The 13,414-nt window shown below is 51.0% G+C and overlaps 1 long non-coding RNA gene across 1 annotated transcript in view; it reads right to left on the minus strand.

Annotated features, from left to right (window-relative positions):
• LOC139597018 (uncharacterized) overlaps window positions 1-13,414 on the minus strand; it is a 100,427-nt gene that overhangs the window by 66,629 nt on the left and 20,384 nt on the right. Inside the window, exon 4 of the long non-coding RNA XR_011681495.1 lies at window positions 5,625-5,877. This is a non-coding gene — a long non-coding RNA (uncharacterized lncRNA). The remainder of the gene's footprint in view (window positions 1-5,624; window positions 5,878-13,414) is intronic.

A 13,414-nucleotide genomic window follows, 5' to 3' on the forward strand; every position in this document is an offset into this window, starting at 1 on the left:
TCCTGGGCACATTTAGGATAATAAACAGGAGGAACCAGGCCAAGTGCAGAACAAATAGAAACATTTACAACTGCTTGGCAGGGGAATCGTGTAAGTGCTAATGGGCTTGGTTCAGACTCCTTAAATCAAAGCTCTGGGCTCGGCAGCCAGCGCCTGCTGACAAACTTTGCTGGACACAGGAATCCATTCAGCCCTGAGGAAAGCCTGGGCTCCACGTGGCAGCAAGTCCTGCTCCATTTGCTCCTCTTCTGGACAGGGGTGAAGCAGGACCCTGCCCTTGACACCCACTTGGCTCCCTCAGCTGCCCACCCCAGAGCCCGGTGGCCGCTGCTCCTGCCCGCACACGACCCCAGGGTGATGTGATGGAACCCCCAGGTTGGGTTCTGGACCCTCTTTGCTCCAGGTCTCACTCCTCTGCCTCTCATCCTCCCATCTCCCCAGCCCCAGCTGGAAGAGGAGCCTTTCCCAGCCTCCCAGGAGTGCAGAGAAGGGAGCTGCCCCAGAGTGCACAAGGTGTGAACTCAGAGCCAGGGCTGCAATGGATTGATGATGACAGGCAGAGGCCTGGCTTCAGTCACTGCTGCCTGGCAGCCAGGCACTGATTGGATCTGTGTGCTACACACATTTTGGGAGCACACTGCCTTCCTCTGCTGAAGGGATTCAAACCCATCCTGAGCAGAGTTCAGCTGCAAGAGTGAACCACAAAGCAGGAAGGGCCAAAGGTCCACAGTGCCCTGTACAACCTCAGTGAAATGTGTCCTGCTCCCTTCCCCATGCAGACAGCAGAGTGCTGAGAAGGCTTTTAAGGCAAAAAAACTACAGATAAATACTCTGCCTCTGGATTACAGAGCTTAAAATATGATGGCATCTCCCCCAGATTGTGAATGGGTTCCCTGAAGAGCTCCTACAGTTCTGAGACCCTCCCTTCCCCATTCCCCTCCTGGGAGAATTGGAGAGGCAAAGGGCTGCTGTTCCAGCAGATTTGCAGGAGTGGGAGTTGAAGAATCAATGAAGCTCTGAAAGCCAGTGGGGAAAGTCATTCTGCACCTTCCTGACACCAGGAATAAATGATTCAGCTGGAAAGGGAAAAAAAAATCCAACAACCCTCAAATGAGGCTGGAATTACCCTCTGGAGAGATATTTCATCTTGAGGAATTGTGTTTGCTGCAGTGTTCATCTTACTGAGCCACAGCAAGGCTTTAATATCCAGCAAAAGGTCAAACCTAAATGGGAATTGCCAGAGCCTGCTGGAGCTCCTGCCTGCACATGAGCTCCCAACCCTCACATGGAGCAGCTCCGCCCAAACCGAGGCCTGAAACAGGGAATGGAGCTGAGCTGGACCCTGTAGGGATATCTCCCTTCCTTATGGGATATTTCCCTTCCCAATGGGATCCCAGACACAGCTCAGCCCTGCACTCACTCCCTTTGGATGGGTACAAAGGGAACAGGGGGAGTTTGGAGAGAATGCTGAGAGCTTCCAGATGTTTCCACCCAAGGGATCTCCCTGATTGTCAAGGAAGATGGGATTTCAAGGCACCTGAGGGCTGCAGAGGCAGCTGCCAGCTGCTCCTCAGCTGGAACATCCATGCTTGAGGCATTGCCAGTGCCCTCCAAGTCCAGCACGGTCTGCAGGGCTGTGGGAGCTCTCTCCTCATGCCCATCAGCTCCCCATGGACAGACAGTTCTTCCCACTTTTCCCATTTCTGCTTTGGTACTGCTGCTGTCTCCCTCCACCCACACATCTGCTTAGCCTCTCCTTGGTAATTTGTATTCTTCTTCCTTGCCTCAGACTGAGCTCTGCCCCCTGTGACTCTGGTATGGCAATCCCAGGCTGCAGCAGAGTTCCAGGGATCAATTAGGCACACAGGAGGTGAAGGCAGGTGAAGCCAGGGAGCTTCCTGTCCCCTCCACACCGTGACAAAAGCGAGTGTTCAAGAAAAGAAAGGGAACTGAGCCCTTCCTGACACATCCACCATCCCCCCAGGAGGGCACAATGCTCATCAGTGAGCTCAGCAGAGCAGAGGGGGGGATTTTTACCTAAAGCAGAGCTGAAAATCTGCTTGAGCTTTGAGCTTGATAGCAAAACTGGTCCCATGCTGCAGGCTAAATCCAGACCCTGCAAGGAAACAGATTTGGGACCTATCAACAATCCTGACAGCCCTGAGCCTTCCACTGGCCACCTCAGTCATCCCACACCATGTGGAGCCCTCCTGCTTTCCTGTTCAGGACCTCATCAACCTCTACCAATGCATCCTCATCCTGCCCAGCAATTCCAGCTGTCCTTTCAGCCATTCCTGATGAACAAGGTGCCATCCATGATGGGCAACACGCTGGTTTCTGTGCCAATGTGGAGGAACATCCACTGGGGATGGAACTACCACTCTCACTTCCACATGTGACTCAAGCCAGATTTCCCTATGTACAGAGAGATTAAATTTCTCTAAGGTTAACACAAGATAATTTTTGTTCAAATATTTACAGTTAGAGCTCACCAGAAAATCAACAGGATTCTGCTGGACAACACTCAACTATCCACATCCCTCAAAGGCAAACAGGGTTTTTATGTGGTATTTAAAGTATCCTGAGAAGCCATCCAGAATGAAGCCCTCACAATTGCTCCTGTGCCAGGCTGGGTCTGTGCCATACATCCATGCCTCTGAGGGAAGCAGGAAAACTTGCTGGCCTTTTCTCCCTAATAATGAGCCCACATGGACACAGCCAGAGCAGGTCACCAGCCCTCACATGGTCACACAAACAGAGGAGGTGGAGACCATTCAGAACTGCATTCAGCAGCCACATACTTGGGAAGCCCATGCTGGGGAGAATGGGCTCAGGTTGCTTCTCCTCGTGTTTGGCTTTGTGGAGATGTTTGTGTCTCCTGGATGCAAAACTTCCCTGGCAACAAACCAGAGCTGTCATTTGGAATCTTGTCCTTTCTGTCCAGGATGTTTAAATTCAAGCCTCAAACTTGTGGTTGGCAGGGAACAGGGGCAAACAAAGAGCCAAACAATCTGCTGTCAGCTCCTGAGTGCCCAGCCTGCCCAGTTATCCCTCCTGTCCACAGGGAATGGTGGAGTCCAGAGGCTCAGGGGCCAGTCACAGATTGAAGCTGCTCAGACTTACAAGACAGAATTTAAAAACCCCAGCAGACAATAAATGTACTGAAACATTTAGGTTTTGCTCCCTCCTCTGCAGGGTCTGTTGTTTCACGAGCAGAAGGGACTCACCCACAGGCTGCACTAAACATCTGGGGCTTGAGGAGCATTCCCTGTCTGCTTCTGAACCTTTGTTTGCTACTCCCCCAACCCCTGACCCTCTTTTGACATGCCAACCTTTACTTGAGGCTCCCCTCACCCCCTCCTGAGACTGCTCCTGTCTGCTGTGTGTGCACCTGAGATTCCATGGTGTTGCAGACATCTTTCATGAAAAATCTTTTCTTAAGATTTTTCCTTGTGAGAAGCTGCAGTTTCAGCAACCAAAGTAAACAAGAGTTATCTGCTGCTGTAGAATGCAACAGGTAGACCTGTGATTGGTCTCCTGTAGATGTTGAGATTTCCTGACCACTCATGGCAGAGCTGGCTCTTGCTCTGTCTGAGACACAGATCTTTGTTATTCATTCTTTTCTATTCTTAGCTTAGCTAACTTCTGAAGAAACCTTTTCCTTTCTATTGCTTTTTAGTATAGTCTTAATGTAACATATATCATAAAATAATAAATCAAGCCTTCTGATCATAGAGTCAACATTCTTGTCTCTTCTTCATCCTGAAAACCCTTGTGACCACAGTCACACCATGGTTTTCTGTCAGGGAAGTTTTCTGGGAGGGAAGTTTGCCAGAGCTGCTGTGTCAGGTGCTAAGCTCAGGTGGGAATTGTTCTCTCCCTCCTCTGCTCCTTTCCAAGGGTTAAGAGGGAAGGTGAGCACAGGCTGGATCCCTGTGTGAAGAGCTCTGAAGGGAGCACAGACATCCTCAGACCTTACTCCCACCGAGGTGATTTAACAGCCTCCCTTGCCTAGGTGAACAATCAGCTTTCCAAGGGAGGGAACGACTTTCTGAGGCTTTTCTAACAGGCAGTGCTTTTCTGGGATGAAGCTCCTGCCTTTGAAGGTCTCTGATCTCTCCCAGTGCCCTGGGGCTTTCTCCTTACTCTGCTCATCCTGCAAATGCATCCCGTGCCAGCTTCTCTCTCTGCTGGGTTCAGAAACATTTCCCTGCAGCCACAGAGTTTGTGTATGGTGCCCTCAATCCACCAGGCTCACAGGGAATGCAGGAGTGCACACAACTCCTTCCTCTTGGTCATCCCCTCTAACCCAGCCCTACAGATGGCAGGTCAGCCCTCCCTGTGCTGCTGAAAAAGGGAGCACAGAGGCAAGGGGAATGCAGACAACATCCTAAACAAATCTGCTGTTTACAAGGTCCTCTGTAAACTGTTTACTTTGCTGGGGAGAAAGCATGGAGGCACAGCAGCTGGAGAGTGCTCTTCCCACTGGAACAACTCCACTCCTGTTTGCTCCACTGCTGTGGGAGGGAGTGGAGCCGATGCACATCTGGAAATGGTGCAAAGGCATGAGAGGAAAGAAGAGGCAGCAAAACCCCAGCACCACCCACTCCCCCAGGCTGTCAGGAGCTCTGGCTACCTCAGCACTGCCTCCCAGAGCACACTCTGAGGAAGGTGGTCTGTCCCTGGGGTGCAAGGTGACAGGGAACAGCCATCCTCAGGCTCTGAGCAGTGCCTGTGATGGTCAGGCTGAGCTGTTCCCTGCTGCCAGAGGAAGCATCCCAGCCAGCCCTGAAGCTCACTTGGAGCCACTTGGCTCTTGGGCTGTGTGAGGAGGGAGCCTTGTGACTCTCATCCCTCAGAAATGTGGTGTGTGCTGCCTCCTGCTCATGGTTAAACGTGGGGCCTCAGGAATACCAGCTAGAACATTGCAAAGTGCTGGCAAAAAATAAAAGAATGTGCCTCTAATCTGCCTGTTTCCTGTCCATGGAAAGTTCTTTGAAGTGCCTGTGCTCAGGGCAGTGCTGGAACAGCCATGATCCAGCTGACCAGCACAACACTGGCTGGTGACACAGTGTGACTGCCCAGGCCCTGGGGGCTGCCACGGGGCAAGGAAGGCTCTGAGGGGGGACAGGGAAGAGTTAAAACACCCTACATCAGTCCCCTTCACACTGCAAGGTTGGTTTTGTTACTTGAGCAGGATGTGAGAAAACACAGCCTCCACTCAAGGAAGGTGAGAAGTGCTGTGAAGCCAGAAATAGTCCCAGAGGGGTAGGGGAATGGGCAGCCAGCTGGAGCAGCAAGGACAGAGAAAACATCCTCCCTACACATGATATGGCAACCCCTGACCTGCTGGTTGGAAAGAAATACAGGTACAATGTAAAAACACAAAAAAGAAAGTGGGCAAACTCAGGCTGCCCAGAGCAGCTGTGGCTGCCCCATCCCTGGAAGTGTCCAAGGCCAGGTTGGATGGGGCTTGGACAAACCTGGGATAGTGGAAGGTGTCCCTGCCCATGGTAGGGGGTGGAATGAGGTAATTTTTAAGGTCCCTTCCAACCAAAACCAGTCTGTGACTCTATGATTATAGGTACAATGATTTTTAAAACAAAGGAAATGGTCAAACTCACCCATTTGGTGTGAAGGGCAGGCAGGGACACTGCAGTGCTCCATCAGAAGGGGTAAGGGATGTTCATCCACATTTACTCTCAAACACAGAACAACTCCACTCTCAGCACCTTCACTCTCCATCCAGTCATTCTTCCAGGGCCCAGTTGTGTCCCTGTCCTGACCAGGAAGAGGATGGAGGGGTCTCCCAGCAGAACCAAACATCTCAGCCAGTCAGAATGTCAGTGGCATCTGCAGGACCTCTCAAGGACTGAGCTAAAAGAAAAACAACAGAGGAAAAAAATACCCAAACTTTGTCAGGCCAAGCCATTACAAAAGACCATCAAGTTCCTTTGTTGAAGAAAAAAACTCAAATCCAAAATCATTTTTCACAGCCAACCCCAAAGAAAATTTGTTTGGTTTTGGTTTCAGAAGCTTTTGTGCAGCTCTAAAAGCATCAGCCAGCTACATTTCTGAATGAAATGGCTCCACAAAATGAAAACTTGAGCAATTTTGTTTTAAACTAAGTCAGCAAGGACTGGAGCTGTAATCCCATAGGAGTGCTGGATGTGTTTCCTTGGCTCAAAATGACTTACTGAGTTTGCCCTGAATTTAGTGGATATTTTTGCTCAAGACCACATGGCTCAGGCACAGTGACAAAGCACCTTCAGATTCCAGTCCTTGCAGTGACCTGCAGGGATACCCCAGTGCTCCCTAAGCCTTGAGAAAGGCCCTGTGGAGGTGGGTAGGCACAGTTTGGAATAGGTGTTAGGGCTTTTTGGTGAGTGGGCAGCCTTTTCCACTTCTATTTTAATTCTGAGACTCACTCCTCTTCATACAACCAGCACAGCCAGGGCAAAGAGATTCCTTCAGGCAACATCTCCAGTGTGAGCACCTTGCCCAAAAATCCCACAGGCAAAGGCAGAGGGACAGCACAGCAAATTAATCTGTCATAAATTCCCTCATGCCTGGTGTGACAGGCTGCTCAGCACCTGTGTCCTGCTAATGACAAAGGGATCATCTCTTCCCTTCTTCTTCCCAGGGGTTTTATTACTACAAACCTTTAAAACATAGACAAAATGGCCAGGAATTAACCCACACGTTTTCTCAGCATGAAGCTCCAGACTCACATGTCAGGCAATGTTCCAAAATCATCTGCTGGAATGCTGTCCCAGACATCCACCTGGAGCAGCCCTACACTGTCAGCCTCCTCCTGTGCCTTCCAGGAGCATCCCCATCCCTGCCCATTGATTCAGAGCACGGCTGGGATATGGTCTGTGCCCCTGGCAGCTGTGGGAAGGGGAAAAGCAGAGCTGGGAGGAGGCAGTGGCCTGGTTTGGGGTGAGGATTCGTGCTCCCCATGCTTGCCCAAGGTCAGGGGGCAGTGGGAGCTGCCCCCAGCCCTGCATCCCCTCACCCCTTTTTCCAGACAACCCTCCCTGCTGGCATGCCAAGGGCCTTTCCATGCATGGAAGTATTCAGGAATTCTTGCAATGAATTCCCTGTCATCCCCCAGACAGCTGTGCTGTGGAGGAGTGCCACAGAGCAGCAAGCAGGGGGCAAAGACAGACAGACTGCCAAGGGAGGCACTGGGGTCACACCTGTGCTGCTCCAGAGCTGTGCTGGAGAAAGGCCTGACCAAGCTCCAGAGGGAATGGCAGCTCCTAAGTCAAACCCAAGTAATAAGGTGGTCTTGTAGGGGGAAAAGATTAATCATTATTGGCAGCAAAGAATGTGCAAGTCTAACAAAAGCTAAAGGGTTTTTTATTACAGTCCAACTGCAGCTGGGAAGACAATGTTAGCAAAGAATCATTAAATCTGTTGCAAGAATAAATTTTCTTTGATCCAAACCATAAAATGGGAGTGAAATCCTCTTAAGCCAGCAGCAGCTCCTAATGGAATAGACATTATTATTTTTTTTGCAAACCAATAATAAAAAATAAAAAGGGGTTAGATTATTAAGTGAATAGATTAGGCTCCCAAATGGTAAATATTTAGTCAAGCAAAACCTGCCTAATTTAATACCTGCCTCAATTAATTTTTCACTTTGGGATTATAATTGAAGGGAATAAGGGCATTTTCTGACTGTACAACAGGGATTCATGAACTCTGTTTCCCCAGAATTCAGGCAGGAGAAGAAAGACCTAGGGAAACTTTCCCTTGCTAACCCCAGGTAACATCAGTGCTGCTGCACGTGCCAGGCATGAGCTGGCAGCTTCTGCAAGGCTGGAAGATGGAAGGTGAAGCCAAGGTCCCCTCTCACAGATGGTCATTAAATTTCCTGAAACATCTGACCAGGAGGTCACTCCTGATATTATCAAATTTAAAAAATATTACAGAAAATGTGAAGCAATTTCTTACTGCAGTCTGATTTAGTCCCTGCTTTCAGGGCAAGCTTGGAATATTCCTCCCTCAGTGCTTTTCCCTCTCTGCCAGACACAGGAGATGTGGGAAGGGAGTGGAACTCTGAGCTCCAGCATTCACAGGGGCTCTGTACCCCCAGGTGGGGAAATTTCCCTTCTCTGGGGCAGGTGGTGCAAAGAGAGTGTGTCCTGTGCCCAGGGAGCCTTTTCCACTCCAGACACTCCTCCTCTATGCTCTGGACACTCTGTCTTCCTCCTCCATGGGCTCTGCTCCCTTCCCACTCTCCAGAGGGTATCCTTGGCTGCTCAGACCTTTCAGGCCTCTAAAAGATGACCTGATCTAGACATGGCCTCTGCACAGTGGAGCTTTACATCAGCAAGTCAAGGGAGGGGACTCTGCCCGCTCAGGTGAGACCCCACCTGCAGAGCTGCCCCAGCCCTGGGGCCAGCACAGAGAGGACACAGAGCTGCTGGAGAGCCCAGAGGGGGACATGGAGATGCTCTGAGGGTGGAGCCCCTCTGCTCTGGAGCCAGGCTGGGAGAGCTGGGGGTGCTCACCTGGACAAGAGAAGGCTCCAGGAGAGCTCTGAGCTCAGAAGGGGCTCCAGGAGAGCTGGGGAGGGACTGGGGACAAGGGATGGAGGGACAGGACACAGGGAATGGCTTCCACTGCCAGAGAGCAGGGATGGATGGGATATTGGGAAGGAATTCCTGGATGGGAGGATGGGGAGGCCCTGGCCCACATTGCCCAGAGCAGCTGTGGCTGTCCCTGGATCCCTGGCAGTGTCCAAGGTGAGGTTGGACAGAGCTTGGAGCACCCTGGGACAGTGGAAGGTGTCCCTGCCTGTGACAGGGGGTGAGACTGGATGAGCTTTAATGTCCCTTCCAGCCCAGCCAGGCTGGGATTCTCTGATTCCATGATTTTTACAGCTCCTATCCACAAAACACACTGATGTGCTCAGTAACAGCCATCCACCACTGCTCACTGTCCCCATCACTTGCACAAGAGTTCTCCTAGAGATGAAGATTCCTGGAGCAGCTCCACACCCCACTACAAGGGGATATCACCACTAGGCCTGCCCTGGAAAGAACCACATGGCCACTGGCTTGCAGCTGGCAACCAGCTCTGATATCCTGCTCCTGGAAGCACACATTGCAATAAGGGGGAAGAAGAGAAACATTTGAGTCCAAACCTTCCTGCCTGCAAGCATTTCTGATCCTGGCTTGACCAGCTCAAGCTCGGCTCCAGGAGTGTAAACTTCAGTGCATGTCAGAAGTCTTTTGGGGAGGAAGATGAGAAAGCACAGGGGTTTATCTGACATAGATCTTGCTGTCATGTCAGAGCTCTGTTGCTTTTGTGTTCCAGACAGGAACCTCACTGGCAAGTGCTGGTGAGTGCTGCAGGCTCGTGCAGCCTCTCCACACAAATTCCTGGTGCAGGTCTGGTTGTATGTTGTGCACAAGGGTTAGTGGGGACAAAAATGAGAGAGAGATGGACTCAATAATGAAATCTTGAAGTAAAAATGTGGCTGGTCAGCTGACAGAGAAGGTCAGGAGTACTTTAGACCCAAACAGCTCTTAAGTCCAGGTAAGAAACGGGACATCTGTGGCAACAGCAGAATCATCAGAAATAGCAGTTAATCCCAAATTGGGAGCAAGTAAAGCCCAGAGCTTGCCAGAGAACAACATGTCAGCAGGATTAGGGGCAAACCTTACAGGGCAGCTGTGATTCTGAAGGCCTGAGAAGCCAATTGTGATCAAAGAGGCACACAGGCACAAGAGGAAACAGCATGGAACCCAGAATCCTCCTCCTGAAGGCAGATGGAGGTGAGTGACAGCCCAGCAGATCCTTTCCAAATCACCCCCCGGGTCCCAGGAGCAATGGAAGGGGGACTGCTCACGTGACGCTGACTGACACGCTGCAAGATTGTCTGTGGGAAAGGAACAAGAGGGGTAATTTTATTGTCACGTCCCGCAGGGGGGTGTAAGGAAAATCACAGCATGAGAAAATGACAGTGTATCTGTCTGAGGTCATTTGCATGCCCAGATAATCTGTGGGAGGAGAGCCAGAGTTGCTGTGTTTGACAGAGGCACCACCACGACAATGGGCCTGGGAATGGGGAGATTTGCAAGCCCTGAAACCAGCCTGGTGTTTGCTGCTCTCAGAAACCAAAATGATCTGACTTCATCATTTAGGCTTCCAGGATTACACTTCCCTCCCTCATTGTGGGCTGTATGATGGTCTCATCTTGCTGATGGCACAGAGGGACAGTCCCACGCTCAGAAGTGTGCCCACATCCCAAGGACACACTTAGGGGACACAAAGAGACCATACACAGGCAAAGGAGCAGAAACATGAAGGCAGACGTTGGGTAGCTGTAGCAGTGCAGCCCAGTAGATTTTGGCAGGGATCCAGAAGAAGGAAAAAAAGGCTTTGTCAGTGGTTACAGGTTGCTCCTCTGCTGCAGAGGGAGTAACCTGGGAGAAACACACGGTGGCAGATGGGAACTGGCATGGCTGGCAGGAACACTCAGCATGTCTGCAGTGGAAAATCCAGCTGATGGTTGGATGGAGCAGGGCCAGGAGGACAGGCTGCCTGCAGGAGGCACAGGCACTGCACAGGGAGTGTGAGGAGATGGTGACAGGCTGGGTGAGACTCACTCACACAACCCTTTAACACTGCACTGCCAGAGGCTCCCAGGAAAATCCCAATGATAAGGTGTGTGGGACTCTGCACAGCACTGATAAGTGTGGCAGAAATCTGATTGCTTCGAAAACCTGGGCATTCCAAAGGGATTTCAGCTGGGTGCACAGGGAGGACGAGTTGGATTTCAGAGATAACCTTTGGGCAGAAGCATCCAGCTTTCAGCAAAGCCCAGATATGGGTATTTAGAGAAAGGTCAAGTCAAAGAGAATGGAGGGGGTGAGTGGATGGTGAGAAAGAGACATCAAGAAAGGAGCAGGGAAGAGCAAGTATGAGGAGATTTAAAACTCCTGAGCTGAAGGCAGAAGGTAGGTGTCCAGGAAGGGCTGTCAGAAAGCAGAATGTGAATTAATTTGGACAGTGCAGGATGGTTTAGAAGGAAAGTGGTTGCTCTGTGAGTCATCAGCAGGACATTAAATATGCAAAATTTGTAAATAAGGTCACCCCGAGAGGGAACACAGCAGGAAGAGAGGAGGGCTGGGCAAATAGCCAAGGATGGAGCAGGTGAAGTAGCTGACAGTACCTGAGGATTGTCAAGCAGGGCAGGCACAGCCCCAGATCCATCAAGGCAGGGGGAGTTGGACAGAGGGGAATCACAAACCTCCCCCTCCACCAACAGGTAGACTTGTCACTAGCAGACCCAAAGAGAAAGCAAACTGTGATGTCAGTGTGCTAGTGGTGGCCATAGATTGGAAAAGACAAGCCCACAGCTGCAGCTGGCAGGGAGCTGTGTGGGAAGCTGAGCCTACCCAGCATTATTCAGCTGCTTCCCAGGTGCTGGAAGAGCCAGAGCTCATGTCTGAGATTGCAGGGGCAGGAGCAGTGGGATCCTGAAAGGCTCAATTGACCCCAGGTTACAGAGCCAGCTGGGCACAGGCCAGGGCTGAGCTCACCCACTCACCTGGAGCTGGCTGGGAAGCAGAAGGCAGCTGGGGGGAATGCCAGGTTACCTTGCTGCTGCCAATGGCCTCTCATTTGTCAGCGAGGGATGCAGGCAATTTACACAGGGATGGGGGAGTGGTGCAGGTGTTAGGCAGCCACCCTGAGAGCTCAAGACAACAAAGAGATCCTGAAAAAAAGCAGATCCATTTCTAGCTGCAGAGAGGCTCTTAGCAAGTCCAGCAAGCCCCAGGCAGAGCTAGGGGAAGGGGGGCTGGGAACAGACCACTGGGACAATGGTCCAAGGACAAAAGGGCTGCATTAAAGGGCCTATTCTGGCAGTTAAGCCAGGTTTAAGCAATTTTGCTGCTGCCTAATCTGAGGCTAATAATGAGTCAGTCTTAAAACCTGGAAATGCCTGGCCAAGTCAGCAGAGAAGAGAGGGTGAAGCACTTAAGCAGTCCAAACATTATGTTTCTTTCTGTCTGCACGTTCAGGACAAAGGCAAACTGCTTTCAGGTTTAAAGTACACGATTCCTGATGGAAGGAAGATATTACATAGACCTGCTGTGGTGGGGTGAGGAGCCTTAACATCTCTGTCTAGGGCAACCCCCAGAGGCAAAGTTCAGTGAGCTGGTGCCAGGGTGAGTGGCAGAGGTTATCCAAAAGCCAGGCTCCATGAAATGCAGTTAGTCAGGGCAAAGTGCCTGGTCTCTACAGGCTGCCTGCTTTGCTGTTTACCTGACCCAGCAATCCAGAATTTCTTTTACACAGCTTCATATATAAAAGAATCCAGTCTGCAAAGCACAGCTTAGCCCAAATTTCCACTACCAGACTTCATCAGATCACTCCAGGCTCTGAGACCACTGTCTCCACACAGTAATAGACATTATCCTCAGGCTTTGTGTGTGTTTATGTTACCCTTCCATTTTCCCTTCAGATATGACATGCAATTCCTAGAAAACATGTTATAAACTCTTCTGCTCTGGAGTTCTGCCACCTCTGATTGCACTCATTTCAGCCAAGGATGTAGTTTCAAAGTAAATCAATAAACAGGGCTTAAAAGGGTCCTACAGACAGAGGCTGGGGGCAGCACCACCTCCCCCTCCCCAGTTATCTCTGCTGTGCTTCAACCAAACCAAGTAAATGGGTGAAATCCAAACAGGAAAACACTCCCCAAAGCTCCCCAGTGCTGCTTTACAATATGGGAGTAGGGGCCAGGGCCTGCCTTGCACCTGGGATATCACTTGCAGTGTTCAGAGTCCCCAGTGAGCATGAGTGGGTGTCACAGCACAATCAGGGCAGCAGCTGGGAGGCTCTCCCAGGGATCATGGGCAGGGGCACCCCTCACTGCCAGCCTATGGTACCCACGGGGGGCTGCAGCCAGGGTCTCCTGCTTGCTGCAGGTGCTTCTGGAGAAACCCAAGGAAACATCTCAACCCCAGTGAGAGACTGGAATGGCAAACCTGGAAAGCCTGGATTCAGAAGGGGGGCATGCACCTCCCACTCTTACTGAAGACATTTAGGGCCCCTCAGGTTTCCTATCACATGGAGAGTAGCACATCCAAGTACAGCATACCTAGATTTGTCTGGGAATCCCAGGGGAGCACATCTTCACTCCTAATCCTCCTTTACACTGCTTGTGGCTTCTCATGCTTCCCAGCACACCAACAGCCATACAGACACAGGATCTGATCCTTGGGAGTCTCCCAAGAAGCTCTAACAAGGTTGTACCTCCTCAAGCAGCTCCTCCAAGGTGACCCTAATGGACCCCATGAGCAGAGCATGGACTGCTGGCTGAACACCTCCCTAGGGAAGAGCTGAGAGCTGGATTATTCATCACCAGGAGCTGTCCTGCTCTCCAGGA

The sequence above is a fragment of the Agelaius tricolor genome, unplaced genomic scaffold (assembly GCF_023055355.1).
Source record: "Agelaius tricolor isolate 1412-34295 unplaced genomic scaffold, bAgeTri1.0.p SCAF_16, whole genome shotgun sequence".
Taxonomy (NCBI): Eukaryota; Metazoa; Chordata; class Aves; order Passeriformes; family Icteridae; genus Agelaius; species Agelaius tricolor.